Below are 17,642 nucleotides of genomic sequence, written 5' to 3' on the forward strand. Positions count from 1 at the left end.
AATCGTCTCTCTTGCACGCCACAACTGATGCTTCTAATGTTCAGCTTTTCTCTCAAGATACTTACACTCTGACGGGTATTCACATTGACATTACACATCCAACGGAGCGTGTATATATATGTATTCTTTTACTTATTTCAGTCATTTGACTGCAGCAATGCTGGAGCACCACCTTGAGGGGTTTTAGTGAAACAAATTGACCCCACAGGACTTATTTGTTGTTTTAAAGCCTAGTACTTATTCTATCAGTGTCTTTTGTTGAACCGCTAAGTTACTGGGATGTAAACACACCAACACCAGTTGTCAAGCAGTGATGAGGGGACAAATATAGACACAAAGATATACACACATAGATATATACATATGTGTACAACAGTCTGCTTTTAGTTTCCATCTACCAAATCCTCTCACAAGGCTTTTGGTTGGCCTGAAGCTATAATAGGTGACACTTGCGCAAGGTGCTATGCAGTGGGACTGAACCCGGAACCTTGTGCTTGGGAAGCAAGCTTCTTACCACACAGCCACATGCAGGCATGATTAAAAAGTTTACTTCCCATGTATTTACATACACATGTGTGCATGCATATAGGCACATGGAAGTGTCTGTTGTTTACATCTGCACTTGCTTATATGATAGTTATGGTGTTCCTTTGTGTTGATCTTACGCCTGTCAGATTGGTGACCCCTAACTTTAAAAGGAGGTGAGGTCTAGCATGAGGAAGAGAATCCAGCTGTAAAGCTTCTTTTTTATTTTTTTATTTTTTTGCTGCTTTTGCGGATTTCTACGGCTCTCTGTCTCTGTCCAATTCCATTATTTGGATTGGGAGCTTGAGTCGTAGTGAATCTTTCATTAGCTGATTACACAACCACAAACACGACCCCTATGAATGAATTGCAGTTATTTCCTTGATAGAATCTTGATCTTCTTGGATTCCTCTGCTCAGCATCAATGTAAGAAGCACCGTGGGCTCAGTTGAGCTCTTCTGCTACCTCTTCACAATCAGCCATGCTGCAGTGCCATGTTTTCACTCTATCCCTGGCAGGGTGGCTGAACGGATGCTATGTCTTGCCAGAGTGTGGCCTGTAACTACGCAGAACATGGTATCACTCCGTGAGGTATTTTCAAAATACCTGCATACCTAAAGCTGTTAAGCAATCTGTTGATATAGTTGTCTACCAAATTTGGCATGGAAAAACAGACTTAAAAAAACCAATGAAATGAACATAAGCACATATATATATATATATATATAAACATTTATGAAGGAAGCGGAAGATAGATTTAGAATTAGTCTTTATTCAGTACACCTAACACTGAGGAATTCCTGATGTAGATCCAGTGGAAATATATCCCAACTGTGGATGACATCAGGTAACCTAAACCAGGGGTTTTCAAACTTTTTGACTTGCGGACCCCTTTATATTTCAGGCTTTACCTTAGAGACCCCCTTATAAATGCTTATGAAATTTATACATAAATGTTTGCTTAAAATAGCATATATTCTTACATTTATTTATTTAACAGTATTTAACAAATAGGTTTATTGTCAATTAAAAGATTTCGATTAAAAAACAAGTATAAAATCAAATTGCCCATAAAAAGTATTTGCTGCCCACGGACCCCTTGTGGTCCGCGGACCACAGTTTGAAACCCCCTGACCTAAACTGCGAATGTTCTTTACCCAACACACTAAGTGGCATCTAGCCATTAGTCCCAAATGTTTACATTTAAACATTTATGTATGTGTGTTTGCATGTACACATGTTTGTGTGTGTGTGTGTGTGTGTGCTGAAACAAACCGGTGTTAATTCACAAGGGTAGTTCTCACTAGTCAGTGAAGTATACAATAAGATACCTAGTAGACTGAAATATGTTCTGAGGTTGCTATGATTGGTTGAAAAAAGCCATGATGGTGGCACTTGAGCCTTACTACAAATCATTGGGTGAAACCAGAATAAAAAAAAAAATACAAGATAAAGAGAGAGAGAGAAAGAAAGTGTATGTGCATCTGCGTTTGTATACATGCACTCATTTATACACATCCAGATGCGTATTTATTTTCTATACATTAATGCACTCATTTAATCCCCTACCACATTTTCTCTCTATCTCTACACATGTATTCATACAATTTCTGTCTCAATTAGACTAATTTTTCCACTATCATTTCTTTTCCTTTCTCTCTCCTCTGTACTTTTCTCTTCTCCCTTTTTCTCCACTCTGTCTTCACACACACACTCACACACACCTGAATCAGCATACGTTCTGCAACACTCAAGAGAGACGCTTTCAAAAAATATACTTTATGTTGCTCTCAGTATTGTCATTATCATTGTTATACTTATTATTTCATATTTCTGGTTGCAGCTCCTTTTTTTTTTTTTGTTAACTCTTGTGATTTTTTTCCCCTTTTATTTTCATTCTTATTGCTTTCCCTTTTCGTATCCTTTTCTTTCTCACCTCCTCACCCTCCCTTCCTGTGATTTGATGACATATTACAAAATGAAAGAATACTGTCTTTTCTCATCCGTTCCGACTATAAACATTTTATTCTTGATCATTTTTTTATAAAACTAAAATATAAGTGCGTGCATGTGTACATATACACACAAACACACATATTGCAACTCCCACACACATGCATATGCACACATAATTATACACTTGTATATTTTACACATTCATTCACACATACATATATGCATTCTCCACTTATGGGTCATTCCATGTGAAATCACCTTTTTTGGTTTTTTTAATGTAGTAAAACCTTTAATTTTTTGTCAACCTTTGGTGATCGATTGCCTCTCTATAAAACCATTCCTTCTTGGCCTCTGCTTGCGAAGAAATGGGTTTCAGAAATTTGGAGATTTTGAGCTAATCTTTGCACTCCTTAACTCCTTGCCTATTTACTTTGTTTACTTGACCATTCTCCCATCTGATCTTCTTGTTGCATTCAATATGAATATGACCACAAATGAATGTTATGAGGAATTCATATACTAAACCTAGAAATTGCTCTCTTGAAATTTGTCGCAAATTTACTCTTTGTTTCTGTGAGCAGTTGGCATTTTGATATGGTCTTTTAAAATTTCGTTCCTGAAATATGCAGGAGGTAAAGATTCAGTAGTTTAAATGCACACAGTCTCTGATAAAGTTCAATGTTTTTTACCTTATGTGGTCTATGGTGGCTATGCCACTAACAACTTTATTTAAGTTGTTACATGTTGTACACCATGAATCCATCGAAATTATAAAGTAATAGGTGCAGGCTTGTCTGTGTAGGAAAAGAAACTAAGACTAACCCCCCCCCCCCAAAAAAAAAACAGACCTAGGTACATAAGGAAAAGCAAGATTGACAGCAACAAATTCATCAACTGTAAACATTTGTTGGCACTCTGTCGTCGCTTACGACGTCGAGGGTTCCAGTTGATCCGATCAATGGAACAGCCTGCTCATGAAATTAACGTGCAAGTGGCTGAGCACTCCACAGACACGTGTACCCTTAACGTAGTTCTCTGGGATATTCAGCGTGACACAGTGTGACAAGGCTGACCCTTTGAATTACAGTCACAACAAAAACAGGACGTAAAAGTGAGAGAAAGTTGTGGTGGAAGAGTACAGCAGGGTTCGCCACCATCCCCTGCTGAAGCCTCGTGGAGCTTTACGTGTTTTCGCTCAATAAACACTCACAGCGCCCGGTCTGGGAATCGAGAGAGAGACTTAGAGATAAAAGTTTATTTCTTTTCAGTTTCTATTCTTATTTTGTGTGGATTTGCTGTTTGTCAGATGCCCGGTACAGCAGTGGGTTCAGTTGTGTCACCGGTTATTGCCTCCGCCTCATAATCACTTAATCTGCTATTCCATTTTCCACTAACACACACATACACATACAGAAGTGTGTGTGTGCATGCACATACACGGACATTCTCATTCCATGATTTCAACTCAGCAAGGAATATGTTTATCTTAGCATTGTTAAAAGCTTTCCATTCTCAGAGCTTCATGCTGTGATGTTCTCTGTACTGAAAGGATGGTTTTAATTGTTGCTTGTGTATTTATCCAAAGTCATTGACCACTGATGATAGGGAATCTTGTGTTGTATGCGTGGATATATATAGTTTTTCTTTTTACGTCTTTTATTGGTTTTAGCTCAAAACTATTGCCATGCTGGGGCACTGCTGTTTTACTACACTGTTATTATTGAGAGCCTCCCCTGATATATAGCACTTGGTGAATAAGGGAGATTGATGTCGCTGCCCTCATTTTCACCTCCTGCCGCGAGGTAGGTTCATTTGGGACTCTCAACAGAAAGAGATCCAGTTTTGTTTTGAAAACACCTACATCCACTTTGTGTAGGTCCCTCAGGCTCTTTGAGAGAATATTAAAAAGCTGTGGGCCCTTGAAACATAGTGCTGATGCAGTAACTGGCTCTGAAAGACAATGGCAGTGTTGAGGTCTTTGGCACTGTGCAATGGTGACCTGTTCTGGCATTTTTGTAGCTTTCAGTGCCAAAACTGGGGGCAATCCCTTCCAGGATCTCCCCTGCCTTTGCTCCAGCCTTTCCCAGTTACTGAGCTGTTGCAATGAATTAATCTTTTTCCTGTAGCTTTACTGGATTGCTTCAAGGCCCACTGTTAATTTTACAAGAGAAGGAGATATACATATATTTCCTTTGTGAAATATGTTTGTGTGTATGTCATCTATAGATTCATAGCCACACGCACACGCACGCGCGTGGGGGTTAAGCAGCAGAAATTGAAGGGGACGTTGGCAGTGGGCCACACAACCTGAACAAATGGTGTGCTTAGTCTTGTCCTGTGGTCATGACCACGATGGTATTGTCATGAACAATAGCCAATGACCTTACATTCTTTAGGTCTACATTCTTTAGACAGTTTACATTCTTTAGACAGGTTAACATTATCCCAATTTTACAAGAGGAAATTGGTTGTGTGGGATCAGAGAACACCAGAGGTCTCAGCTGCAACTGGCACAAACTGATAATGGCTGGTCAGGTCTGTGTTTTTATTTATTCATTTTCTTCTATGTTACAGGCAGTGATGGCTGGGTTTGCAAACAATGCAACAAGGTTGGGGCCAGAAAACATGTCACAACTCGTCATGTCCCAGATTAGGGATCTGCCTCTCTTGCAATATCTCCTCATTCATTGCCTTGTGCAAAAAGAGAAATCATCATCATCGTTATTAAAGACAATCTGGCAGAATCGTTAGCACACAGGGTAAAATGCTTTGTGGCATTCCATTAATCTGTATGTTCTGAGTTCAAATTCCACCGAGGTTGGCTTTAACTTTCATTCTTTTGTGAGTCAATAAAATAAGTACCAGTCAAATACTGGGATCAGTGTAATTAACTTATCCTCTTCCCCAAAATTACTGGCCTTGTGCCAAAATTTGAAACCACTATCAATAATATTAATATGCAAATTTGTTCTTTTTTGTACGTACCTGTCATGTGTGTCACACTTCAAAGAAGTGTGACAAAGCGAGAGAGAGGAAGTAAGAAACAAAAAGGCAGAGTGAGAAAGAGTGAAAGAGGCAGTGATTGATGACAGCGTTCGTTTTGTGTTTTTAAATGTTTATAACATTGCAAGATACATACACACGTTTTAAAATTAAAAGTGGGAGAGAGGAGGGAACAAAGGAAGAGAAAGTGAGAGAGACAGTAGATACAGAGATTCAAAGAAAAATTGATACATAGATACACTGACACAGAAAATATTGGATGTCACTTTCCATTACGTCACGAGGATAAAATTAACTTGCAAGTGGCTGAGTACTCCACAGACATGCATATCATTAACGTAGTTCTCAGGGAGATTCTGCCTCACACAACATATGACAAGGCTGACCCCTTTGAATTGCAGCTACAACTCATTTTGGCCAGCTGAGTGGACTGGAGCAAGATAAACCTTCAAGTGGTTGGAAGAAAATGAAAAAAAGATCCTATATAAGGGCAGAATAATCTTTTTAGTCGTTAGGGTCACTATGGGTGTTATTCTGGTCCTAACAGCAGCATTTGTGGGTCTCACAGATCTGGAGGCCAAGCCTTCAGATAAACACCAATGCACAGGCTGTTGTTATCAAACTGAGCATGTCAAGGGTGAATAATAACAGAATAGCAATTATTTCCTTTTAGCTTTTACTACTTATACTAAACACACAACATTTTTGTCTTATGATATAGAACGTTTCCTTTTCTTCCACTCTTTTTAAAAAATGGCACTCTGTCGGTTATGACAATGAGGTTCCTGTTTATCTGATCAACAAACAGTCTGCTCGTAAGATTAACGTGCAAGTGGCTGAGTACTTCACAGAAATGCATACTATAACGTAGTTCTCAAGGAGATTCAGCCTCACACAGAAAGTGACAAGGCTGGCCCCTTTTAATAACAGCTACAACTCATTTTTGCCAGTTGAGTGGACTGCAGCAAGGGGAAGTAGAGTGCCTTGCTCAAAAACACAGCGTGCCACAGGGAATCGTACTCATGACTACAATCATGGGCTGAATACCCCTAATCACTGAGTCATGCACCTTCACTCTCTTAACCGTAGAGAAAAGGGGTGAACTGATAGAGACAGAGAAAGGAAAGCCTCAGTCATTTACAATGACAATTAGACTGAAATACAATTGATCTTTTCTATTGGGTTGTCTAGAAAGTTTGTGCCGATTTGTATGTATGTGTATATATTATTATTATTATTATTATTATTATTATAGTTCCCTTTTTGAGGTCGATAAAATAAGTACCAGTTAAACATTGGGGTTGATGTAACCGATTTAACCCCTCCCTGAACTTGCTGGTGTAGTGCTAAAATTTGAAACCGTTATTATTATTTTTATTATCATTATTGAGTGAGAGAGTAGCACACACCACCTTCATGGCACTGGGGTACAGATATATAAATCCCAATATAACCATCATGACTACCTGTGTGAGAAGGATACAATCAAGCACATAAACATATGTGCATATGGATATAACCATATGTGCATAACATAGTGACCTCATATCATGATAAACAGTGCATGACCTTGCAGGTGGGGCCCAGAAATAAGATAGCATGCATGCTATCTTATTTTCTTCATTTATCATTACATTCTCTATATGGATTAGGAAATAGGTGGATGAAAAAAAAATGTAATGCCAAATCTACATGACAGCCAGTAGATGGTGGGAAACCACCTCTACAAGTGACAGGAATTTAGATATATATGTATGGTAATTTATAAGGTTTAAAAAATATGCTGGGAAATAATGTTATTTTAGAATTTTGATGTGTTTTTCCATGCAGTTGTCATAATCTTGTGTATTCTCTGAATTCTCATAATGCTACTAGCATCTGCATGCATATATATATATATATATATATATATATATATATATATATATATATATATAGATATATATATATTCTATTATACTTGTTTTACATGTGCCCTTGTGTTTATGTATTTTTTTTTATTGTTGAAAGTTATAGGAGTAACTTAATAACCAAGAGATTCATATATTGACACTTATCCAACTAGCTTTTAACATCATATAAATAATGTAATTAGTATATCATCATCATCATTGTTTAACGTCCGCTTTCCATGCTAGTATGGGCTGGACGATTTGACTGAGGACTGGTGAAGCAGATGGCTGCACCAGGCTCCAATCTGATCTGGCAGAGTTTCTACAGCTAGATGCCCTTCCTAACGCCAACCACTCTGAGAGTGTAGTTTATTAATATTAACATAAAACCAGTTTATGTGCCACTGTGCAAAACTCTTGGTCCTTATGTCACTCTGTAACTTCTTCAGGTTAACAGCATATAAAATAATATATATATATATATATATATATATATATATATATATATATATATATATACACACACACGTGTTTTGATTTTATATTTTCCTGTTTATATCACCAAACATGTATACAGTGTGTGTGCGTATGTGAGAATAGAACAGATAATAAGAGGTGCGAGAATAGATGTTTAATCCATTCATTTACAGCTGTTTCATAATCTTGTTTGTTACGTGTGTGTGTGTGTGTGTATATACATATATATATATATAGTTGGAATTTCAGAAAAACAGAAGATGAAGACAGGTGTATAAACAATAAACAGGTGTTTTAGTTTAATGCTCAGGAAGGTGAGAAAGGCTTTTACATTTCGAGCCTATGCTCTTCAACAGAAAGGAACATGAGAAAATAAATGGTCTAGGGGCTAGCAGTTAATCATGGCAGCTGGCTGGACAGAAGTGGTTAGACAGGAGAGCTAGGAAGAAGGGGAGATAATAAAATATTGGTGATCCCAAAACGAAGAGGCCCATGTGTGTGTATGTGAGAGTGTGCATGTGGATAGGGGCTGGTGACTTTGACATGTGGATGTGTGTGTGTGTAAGTGTGCATCTGTAATATATGGGTGTGCGGATAATTGTGTAGGTGCTGGGAAGTGGTCAGTGTTAGTCTGTGTGTTGTGGTGTGGTGTGTTGTTGGTGTTGGGTTGTGGGGTGTGGGTTTTGGGTGATGATGTGGGCTATGTGGGGCGGGGTGGTGGGGTCGGGATGATGGGATGAGTGTTGTGTGGATGAAGGGGGTAATGATGAAGGGAGAAGGTGGGTAGGAGTGAAGAGGAAGTAGGTGTGAGGTGAAGAGAGGAGTCAGATGAAGAGGGGAGGAGCGTTGAGCCTATGTGGCACAAAGGAGTGAAGAGAGAAGATTAATTTCTGTTCACAGCGAAGGTGGGAGTTTGAATGGCCCGTGCAAAGACAATCCAGACACAGACAGGTGTTGTAATGAATGACCGGTTGAACGGAAATGGCGCGAGACTGGGGTATCGCTGCCAAATTCTAATGTCTTGGGGGTGTTCTGCGAAGCGGTCAGCCAAGTGATGTGTGTGTATACAAAAATATAAATATGCATGTATGTGTATATATAAATGTAAATACGTATGTATGTGTATATATAGCTGTAAATATGTATGTATGTATAAATGTATATATATATTTGTGTGTGTTTATATGTATAAATGTGTATATATATTTATATATGGTGATAGCTCCGTCCTTACAGATGATTTTCCTTTCCTTGTGCTTCTTTGTTGTCGATGCCATTTCTGATTTTCCTTCCATGACCTCTCAGATGAATATTCAGTCCCTTTGCAGGTTTAAAGCCTATACTTTTGTGTGTGTGTGTGTGTGTGTGTGTGTGTGTGTGTGTATGTATGTATATATATATTTATATATTCTTTTCTTCTCTTTCCAACAGAATCTTTTCTAAGTATGTGATCACTTCCCAGGAAAGATACTTTTACGCAGTTCTTAATTTGAGGGATAGCCTGGTAAGTTGCATGTTTTGTACACTTTTTATTATTATTATTATTATTATAATTATTATTATTATTATTTAGTAGTTTTATTTTTATAACGTGCTTTCACTTCACTACCAAGCGCAGCTCTGTGCGCCTTGGGTATGTGCTGTGATGCTCTTATGGTTACTGTATTGAAAGTGTTTAGCGTAGGATGTGTGCAGTGCCCAGTAGTGCAATTTTCTGTATGCTATATATATTTGTAAGTCTTGGTGTTTTTGTTATGTATTTGTCTGAATATTTTTTTATTATACCTAAGGCACCTACTATGATAGGAATTGTTTCTATTATTATTGTTATTATTAATAGAAGTATAAACATATATATTTGTGTATGTTTATATGTATAGGTACACACCACACCACCCTGCCCACACTACCCCTGACCATTTCCCAGCACCCACACCACACCATACATCACACCACCCTGCACACACTAGCAGTGGCCACTTCCCAGCACCGACACAATCATCCACACATTCACACATTACAGATGCACACTTACACACACACACATCCACACGTGAAGGTCACACACACCCTATTTTAACATGTATAATGGACCTCCTAATTTCTTCGGCTTAAAATTTGGAAGCAAAGTCTTGTAAGGGATTATAATGCTACCCATGTATAAGAAACTCTCATATTTTTTTAACCTAATATTTGACAAAAATGGGTTCCTTATGTTAAAATATGGTTGGTGTATGTTTATATGTATGTATGCCTGTGAGCACTCCGAACAAAATGCTTAGCGGCATTTCATACATTTTAACATTCTGAGTTCAGATTCTGGTGAGTTTGACGTTACCTTTCACCCTTTTGGGGTTGATAAAATAAGTAGCAGTTGAGCACTGGGGTTGATGCAGTTAACTTACCCACTCTTCCAAACCTTGTGTCTAATAAGAAAGGATTATTATCTTCTTGATTATTGCTTCTGGAGCTCTAATAACCATTCAAACCAGTAGTATCCATAGCTCCTTTTGAAGCAGTTGCGTCCATTGCTCATTATGACTTTAGAAAGCTTTCTTATACATGTGACCAGTTGTCAATAGGTGCAGGTGTAGCTGTGTAGTGAAGAAGTTTGCATCCTTGTCACATGATTGTGGGTTCAGTCCTTCTGTGTGACACATAGGGCAAAAATCTTCTGTAAGCCCTGGACTCTCCAAATTTTTATAAGTAGATTTGGTAGATGGAAACCCCTAGAAAATGTATTGTATTTATTTATATATGTGTATATGTACAGATGTGAAGCTGTGTGGTTTAGTTGCTTGGATATTTTCTTTACAATCATAAGATCGCGAGCTCAATTCCCAATGCTGCGTTGTGTCCTTGAACAAGACACTTTATTTCACATACCTCCTGTTCATTCATCTGGCAAAAATGATTAGTACTTGTATTTCAAAGGACCAGCCTTATCACATTCTATATCATACTGCATCTCCCTGGCAACTACGTTAAAGGTATGTATGTCTTTAGAGTGCTTGGCTGCTTGCATATTAATTTAATAAGCAGGCTGTTCTGTTGATTGAGTCAGTTGGAACCCTCATTGTTGTAATCAACGAAATGCCAGTTACATATGTGCATGTATTCATTTGTGTCTCCTTGTCTTGATTTCACGTGATACTTGTAAATGAATGTCACTGTTGTACAAGTGGTGTAGGTCATTTCTAATCTCCCATGAAAGCATGTCTGGTCATAGTGAAATATCAACTTACTTGGAAAACTCATGTGGGTTGGCAACAGGAAGGGCATCCAGCTGTAGAAAATATGCTTCAACAAATTCTGTCTCACCCATGCAAGCATGAAAAAAATGGACATTACAGTGGTAATGGTGGCAGTGGTGGCACTGGCAGTCGTTATCGAACAGTTGTATGCATTACTTCTTTTAGCAACACTGGTCCAGTTACTTCTGTTGCATCTCCTTAAAATGATTCTGTGAACCAGTTCTGCCTCTTAATTCTCGACCAGTTGTATTCATTACTCCTGTATAACAAACAGTACAAGCCAGTTATATTGTTGCAATCTCTATCCGAAATTTCTTTATATTTCAATTGTTTTCTCTGACTCTTTGATTAATGTTCCTGCTTATGATACATGACATATCATCAATCATGGAGCATGTTTTGTATTGATGGTCTTGTGTGACTGTCAGGTCTGCTGGAAATTACTCCTTGACAGTGTGCAGTGCCCACGTTGTACAGTGTTGTCACCTCATATTGCTATTGTCAAGCTGTTGTTGTTATCATCATCATCATCATCATCATCATCATCATCATTCTTGTTATAATTATTATTATTATTATTATTATTATTGGAATGTAGTAGCAGAATTGTTAGAGAGCATAAAGTCAAATGCCTTGCAGTATTTGTTCTACTGCTTTACATTCTGAGTTCAGATTCCGCTGAAATAAACTTTGCTCTTGGGGGGGGGGGGGGTCGATTGTATTAAGTACTGCGGTACTTAACAGTCAAGTACTAGGGTCGATATCATCAACTCCCTTTCCCTAAAACTGCTAGCCTTGTGCCAAAATTTTAAATACCTTCATTATTATTGTTCTTTTTATCTCAGGTTTTGTTGTAACTTTTGGAGTCTTACATACGTAGCAGGATTCCATCCTGCAGCCTACGGTACCACATTATCTGTTCTTTGCAGCTATCTAATACTTTCCTGATTATTCTGGTTGTGCCAAGAAGGCAGACCTTTTGCAATAGTTCTACTGGGCACTCTATTCCAATTTCTTTGATATTCCTCTTGATGCCATCTGATACTCTTCCTAAAGACCCAACAATAATTGGGACTATCTTCACCTTCTTCATTTTCCATAGCTGGGCTATTTTGCACTTAAGAGGGTTGTATTTATCTATTTTTTCACCTTTATTCTTGACTATTTGTTAAAGGTGTACACAAGAACTATATTATTGAGTTTGAGAGCAGTGCATGCCATCAAAGTGACACTGGGGTAAAAATATACGAAGCCCAATATACCCATCGTGACTGCCTGTCTGAGAAAGGTACATTAGGCACATGCATTACAACCATATGTGCACGACATGGGTATCTCATACCAAGATAAACAGCGCATGACCTCGCAGCTGGAGCCCAGTTAGAATTTTCTTCAGGTCGAGTAACCTATCCTGCTCAGCAGGTACCTGAATAAGAGTTTCGTATAGAAGTTGACTGAAACACCCATGTTTCAAGGGGTGAATTATTGAAACTCCGAAGAATTCTTTTCAACACATGGCTATGATGCTCCTCCACTACTTCTGCTCATGATCAGAGATGCATATATTGTCAGCCACCAAGGGACATGCTCAATTGCTTAAGGTCAAGAAACTGACAAGCAAATCTGTGGTATTGAACAGAATGTTTGTTGTAGCCTATCTTTTATACCAAGTCAAAACATGTACATGATAACACTTCCTATTATTGTTATTATTGGGTGGTAGTGGCTGAATTGTTAGAGCATAGGCTCTCAATGTTTTGCAGTATTTGTTCAAGTACTTTACATTCTGAGTTCAAATTGTGCTGAAGTCAACTTTGCCTTTTGCAGAATTGATTACGCTTAATTTCAAAAAAGAAGGAAAATAAAAAATAAAATGCTCAGGACTTGAACTTAGTGTAGGTGTGGCTGTGTGGGAAGAAACTTGCTTCCCAACTACATGGTTCTGGGCTCAGTTTCACTGTGGGACACCTTGGGCAAGTGCCTTCTACTAGAGCCTTGAATCAACTAAAGCCTTGTGAGTGGATTTTGGCAGACAGAAAATGAAAGAAGCTCATCATGTGTGTGTGTGTGTGTCTTTGTATCTGTTTACCTCACCACTATTTGACTACAGGTGTTGGTGTGTTTACACCCCCATAACTTAGTCGTTCAGCAAAAGAGACTGGTAGAATAATTACTAGGCTTCGGAAAAATTTTTTAAAAAAAGTCCTAGGGTCGATTTGTTTGACTAAAACCATTCAAGGTAGTGCCCCAGCATGGCCACAGTCAAATGACTGAAACAAATAAAAGATAAAAGATATATGACTGTATGGTTAAAAGAGGCTTCCCAACTATGTTGTTTGGGTACTGCGTGGCACATTGGGCAAATGTCTTCTACTGTAGCCTCAGGCTGAACGAAGTTTTCTGACTGGATTTGGTGGGCGGAAACTGAAAGAAGCCCGCCATATAATTGTATACATGTGTCTGTGTCTGCTCTTGAAGAGATGTTGAGTGACAATTGTAAATGTGCATTGCCATCATACGAGTGAAGTTGTTTGTTTCCAGTCTTCTGTGGAAAAACATGTTTGATGATGGGAAATGTTAGCTTACCTGGGGAAACAGGTGATAGTCGGCATCAGGTGGGGCATCAGGCTGTAGAAAATCTGTCTCGACGAATTCCTGTCTGGTTCATGCAAGCCTGGAAAAAGTGGACATTAAACAACAATGATGATGATGATATGGATGATGATGATGATGATGATGATGATTTTGTTGGCACTTGACCACATTTTCCCCCTCACTCCCCCCCCCACCATCTCTACTACTGCTGCTGCGCACGACAACAAATGAGGCAAAAACCTAATCAGTTTAGCCTATTTGAATGTAACCAGATAACCAATTAGCCAACTCTATTGTGATATCTCTGTTGTTCAAATAAGAACCAGTAAAGCAAAAAAAAAAAAAGAATAATAATAATAAATAAATAAAATAAATGGAAAAGAAAACAAAACAAAAAATTAAAAAACTCTGACAAACTAAGATCAGAAAAAGAAAAAAAGAAAAAAAAAAACCAAACAAAAGGACAACCATAACAGCCAACAACAACAAAAACAATGAAATAAATAAATAACAGAAATAACCCTCCTCTATAAATCCACATAACCAAGCGGTAGTCCATGTCTCGAAGTGTTTCTAGTTAAGTGGTTATCCAATAAAATAAATTTTTACCAGCAGCATAAATATGTCACACTCTTCTGTTTTGCTTGATGGTTCACTCCAATGGCATTTTTCTCTCTTTCTGCCTCCTTCTCTCTCTCTCTCTCTCTCTCTCTCTCTCTCTATCCTGCACCACACACGCACACACACACATCCACAATCTCTACTATGTCTATACGCTCTTTGCATTCATGTTTTTTTCTTCTTCTTCTTGCTTTCTTTCTCTCTATGACTGACATTTAGTCTGATAGGTTAGAGGTTCAACTATTCTTATAACTGGAAATTTATTTAAAAAAAAAATTACTAAAATAAATAAAATAAAATAAAATACATAAAATAAACAGTAAAATGAAACAAAAAAACATGGTTGAAGATTTGTGTAAAGAAAAAACAAAAAACAAAATTTCAAAAAGTAAAATGGTTATAAGAAATCTTCATCAAATTTTTAATTTTCTTTGAAATTCATTTTGTGCTTTGCCTTGCTTTTTTTTTTCCTTTTTCATGCCCTTCGTAAGCATGTATTTAAGAATTTTTAAATATATCTGTTGGGTAGCATTCATTTACATCTTCATTATATCTCTATAGTAACATGCTTTTATGGCAGTGAAACAGCTACGGGGATAAGTCAAAGGACTGCTGGCTAGTCGGCTGTCTAGCTGGGTAAGCTTGTTGGTGGTGAGTTCAAATACACTACGAGTATTTTAAACCCTTTTGTTGCTTAGTGGCAGTTTTTTTTCTGTCTTTATGTTTTTAAGTTCAAATTCACGAAGTTTGAATTTGCCTTTCATCATTTCAGGGTCATTGAAATATGTACCAGTTGAGCATTGGGGTTGAGGTAATTGACTGCCCCTTCCCCATAAGATTTCAGGCCCTATGTCTATATAGTTGGTGTTTGGAATATAAATTAAGATGAAATTTTCGGGGTCTGCCTTTCATCGCATCAGGATTGTTAAAATGAGTACCAGTTAAGCACTGGGGTTGAGGTAATTGATTGCCCCTTCCCCCATAAGATTTCGGCCCTCTGTCCATATTAGTAGAAAGGATTATTAATTTAGTATTTAGAATATAAATTAAGATGAAATTTCGGGGGTCATGGATCATTTGGTACCAGACCAATTTTTTTGGTTATATTTCTATTTTATTGACTATCAGGTGTTCTATGACTTTTTTAACATTATATGGATTTTTCATTTTACTTTATAACCTCTGCCTTAGCGAAGGTGGAGTTATTGATTTCAGTCATGTTTGTTTGTTTGTCCATGGACAAGATATCTCGAGAACCGCAGGATGGATTGGGATGAAACATTCAAGGACGTTTGGCCTCATGACTGGCACGAACTAATTAGATTTTGAGACTTGATCTGGTACCGGACAAAGATTCTGGATTATTTTTCCAGCTTTTTTTTTTACTTAATTTTTGAGAGCAGTCGGGTTCATTTTTAGTATTCTCTTTTGTGAGAGCAGTCAAATTTATTTTAGATATTCTCATTTTAAAAATCATCTTTGGCTAATCATTGAGAAGACATTGGTGTTGCTTTCGCAGAGGTTTGCGCTCTCTGAGTGCTCTTGTTTTTATATATGTAATAATTAAATTATATATTATGCACTTTATTGGGTTTTGCTATGCCTATGACACCCCAGTCAGTGGGAAAATTCTCTTGCATGAAATTAATATGTGATGTAAAAGGGTGAGGAAATCTGATTTAAATTACTTTAAAATATGAAGTGATGGAAGTACTCATTAAATGAATATATATATATATATATATATATATATATAAATATATATATATATAGTAGTAATAATAATAATTCCATGGATGGAATTTATAAATATTTTAATGCATTGCTATGCACATTTCCACAAATCTTATGTTTCTTATGATCATAGGCCGTATTCCCAAGATTCATACGTTCATTTCTCTAGGCAAAAAAACTGCTATTGCCAGTTGGTATCATTAGGCTGTAGCCGGCATAATAAAATAACAGCTTTTATAGGCATATTCAAAAACATTTCCCAATAACAAGGCACGTCTTACTTGTTCCAAAGTAAGAACAAAATAGCAGCAACAGTAACCAGAAGCACTCGCCAAAATGGAGGTAAGCAAGCTACCTACCACACTACCACAGAGCCACTCTTGAACCTCTATGGCCACTCCCGTGCATATATATATGCTGGTTGGCACTCTGTCAGTTACGACGACAAGGGTTCCAGTTGATCCGATCAACGGAACAGCCTGCTCGTGAAATTAACGTGCAAGTGGCTGAGCACTCCACAGACACGCGTACCCTTAACGTAGTTCTCGGGGAGATTCAGCGTGACACAGAGTGACAAGGCTGGCCCTTTGAAATACAGGTACAACAGAAACAGGAAGAAAGAGCGAGAGAAAGTTGTGGTGAAAGAGTACAGCAGGGTTCGCCACTATCCCCTGCTGGAGCCATGTGGAACTTTAGGTGTTTTCGCTCAATAAGCACTCAAAACGCCCGGTCTGGGAATCGAAACCATGATCCTACGACCGCGAGTCCGCTGCCCTAACCACTGGTCCATTGCACCTCCTCATATATATATATATATATATATATATATATATATATATATTGAGAGAGATATATAATAAATAGAGCAAAACGCATATAATCAATAAGTTCCTTTAATTCCGACATATGTTTCAAAATATATGTGCACTCTACTCCAAAGAAGTAAGAGGTGCTGGAATTGCACATAAATTCATCGTCAGGGAACCAACATACCAAAGCAAGACATGCGTTTAATGCTAAGGTTGCGTATGAGTTATAACATTATATAGCTAAGTTCTTATTGTTAATTTCATCCTTCTTACTTATTTTAGTTATTATTATTGTTATTTATTTTTTCACCATGACATTCTCTCTAGTGGACGTCCGCCTTACAAGTGGTATGTACAATCACCCAGCTTAGTATTTACCTTTAACCTTGACAATAACAATAATAGTAATAATGATTATTGTTTTTACTTTTTCCCCTTCCATAGTTGGTTCAGCAAGTCTTTCCCAGCAAAACACCTTATTTCATGTTGCTCCAGTTGATTCATGTGTAAATGAATGACCTTGTGACTGATTTGCGTACAAGGGTATGAAGGTGACTAAGAAAAATCTCGAAACATAGGTTTCATGGTCTACGCTTTCATTGATGAATAGTGCAGCCTGTACTGTGAATCCCGATTGTTTGGAATTGGTTGCTCAACTTTGTCATAGTATGATGGTGATGATGTTTCATCTCCAGTGTATACCCCGCTCAGCTGAGGAGTCTTATCTTGTGGGTACTTGGTGACCTCTCTGGTGCTGGTGCCATGTAAACAGCACT

At 37.7% G+C, this 17,642-nt stretch overlaps 1 protein-coding gene across 2 annotated transcripts in view; it reads left to right on the forward strand.

The window, feature by feature from the left end:
• The window catches only part of LOC106875696 (uncharacterized), a 319,885-nt gene that overhangs the window by 79,523 nt on the left and 222,720 nt on the right, over window positions 1-17,642 (forward strand). For both annotated transcript variants that reach the window (XR_016242302.1, XM_089354031.1), the window contains exon 2: window positions 9,285-9,357. The gene's annotated coding sequence lies outside the window, so the exon portion shown is untranslated. The remainder of the gene's footprint in view (window positions 1-9,284; window positions 9,358-17,642) is intronic.

Source organism: Octopus bimaculoides, chromosome 6 (genome assembly GCF_046866305.1).
Source record: "Octopus bimaculoides isolate indiv1 chromosome 6, ASM4686630v1, whole genome shotgun sequence".
In the NCBI taxonomy this organism is placed as follows: Eukaryota; Metazoa; Mollusca; class Cephalopoda; order Octopoda; family Octopodidae; genus Octopus; species Octopus bimaculoides.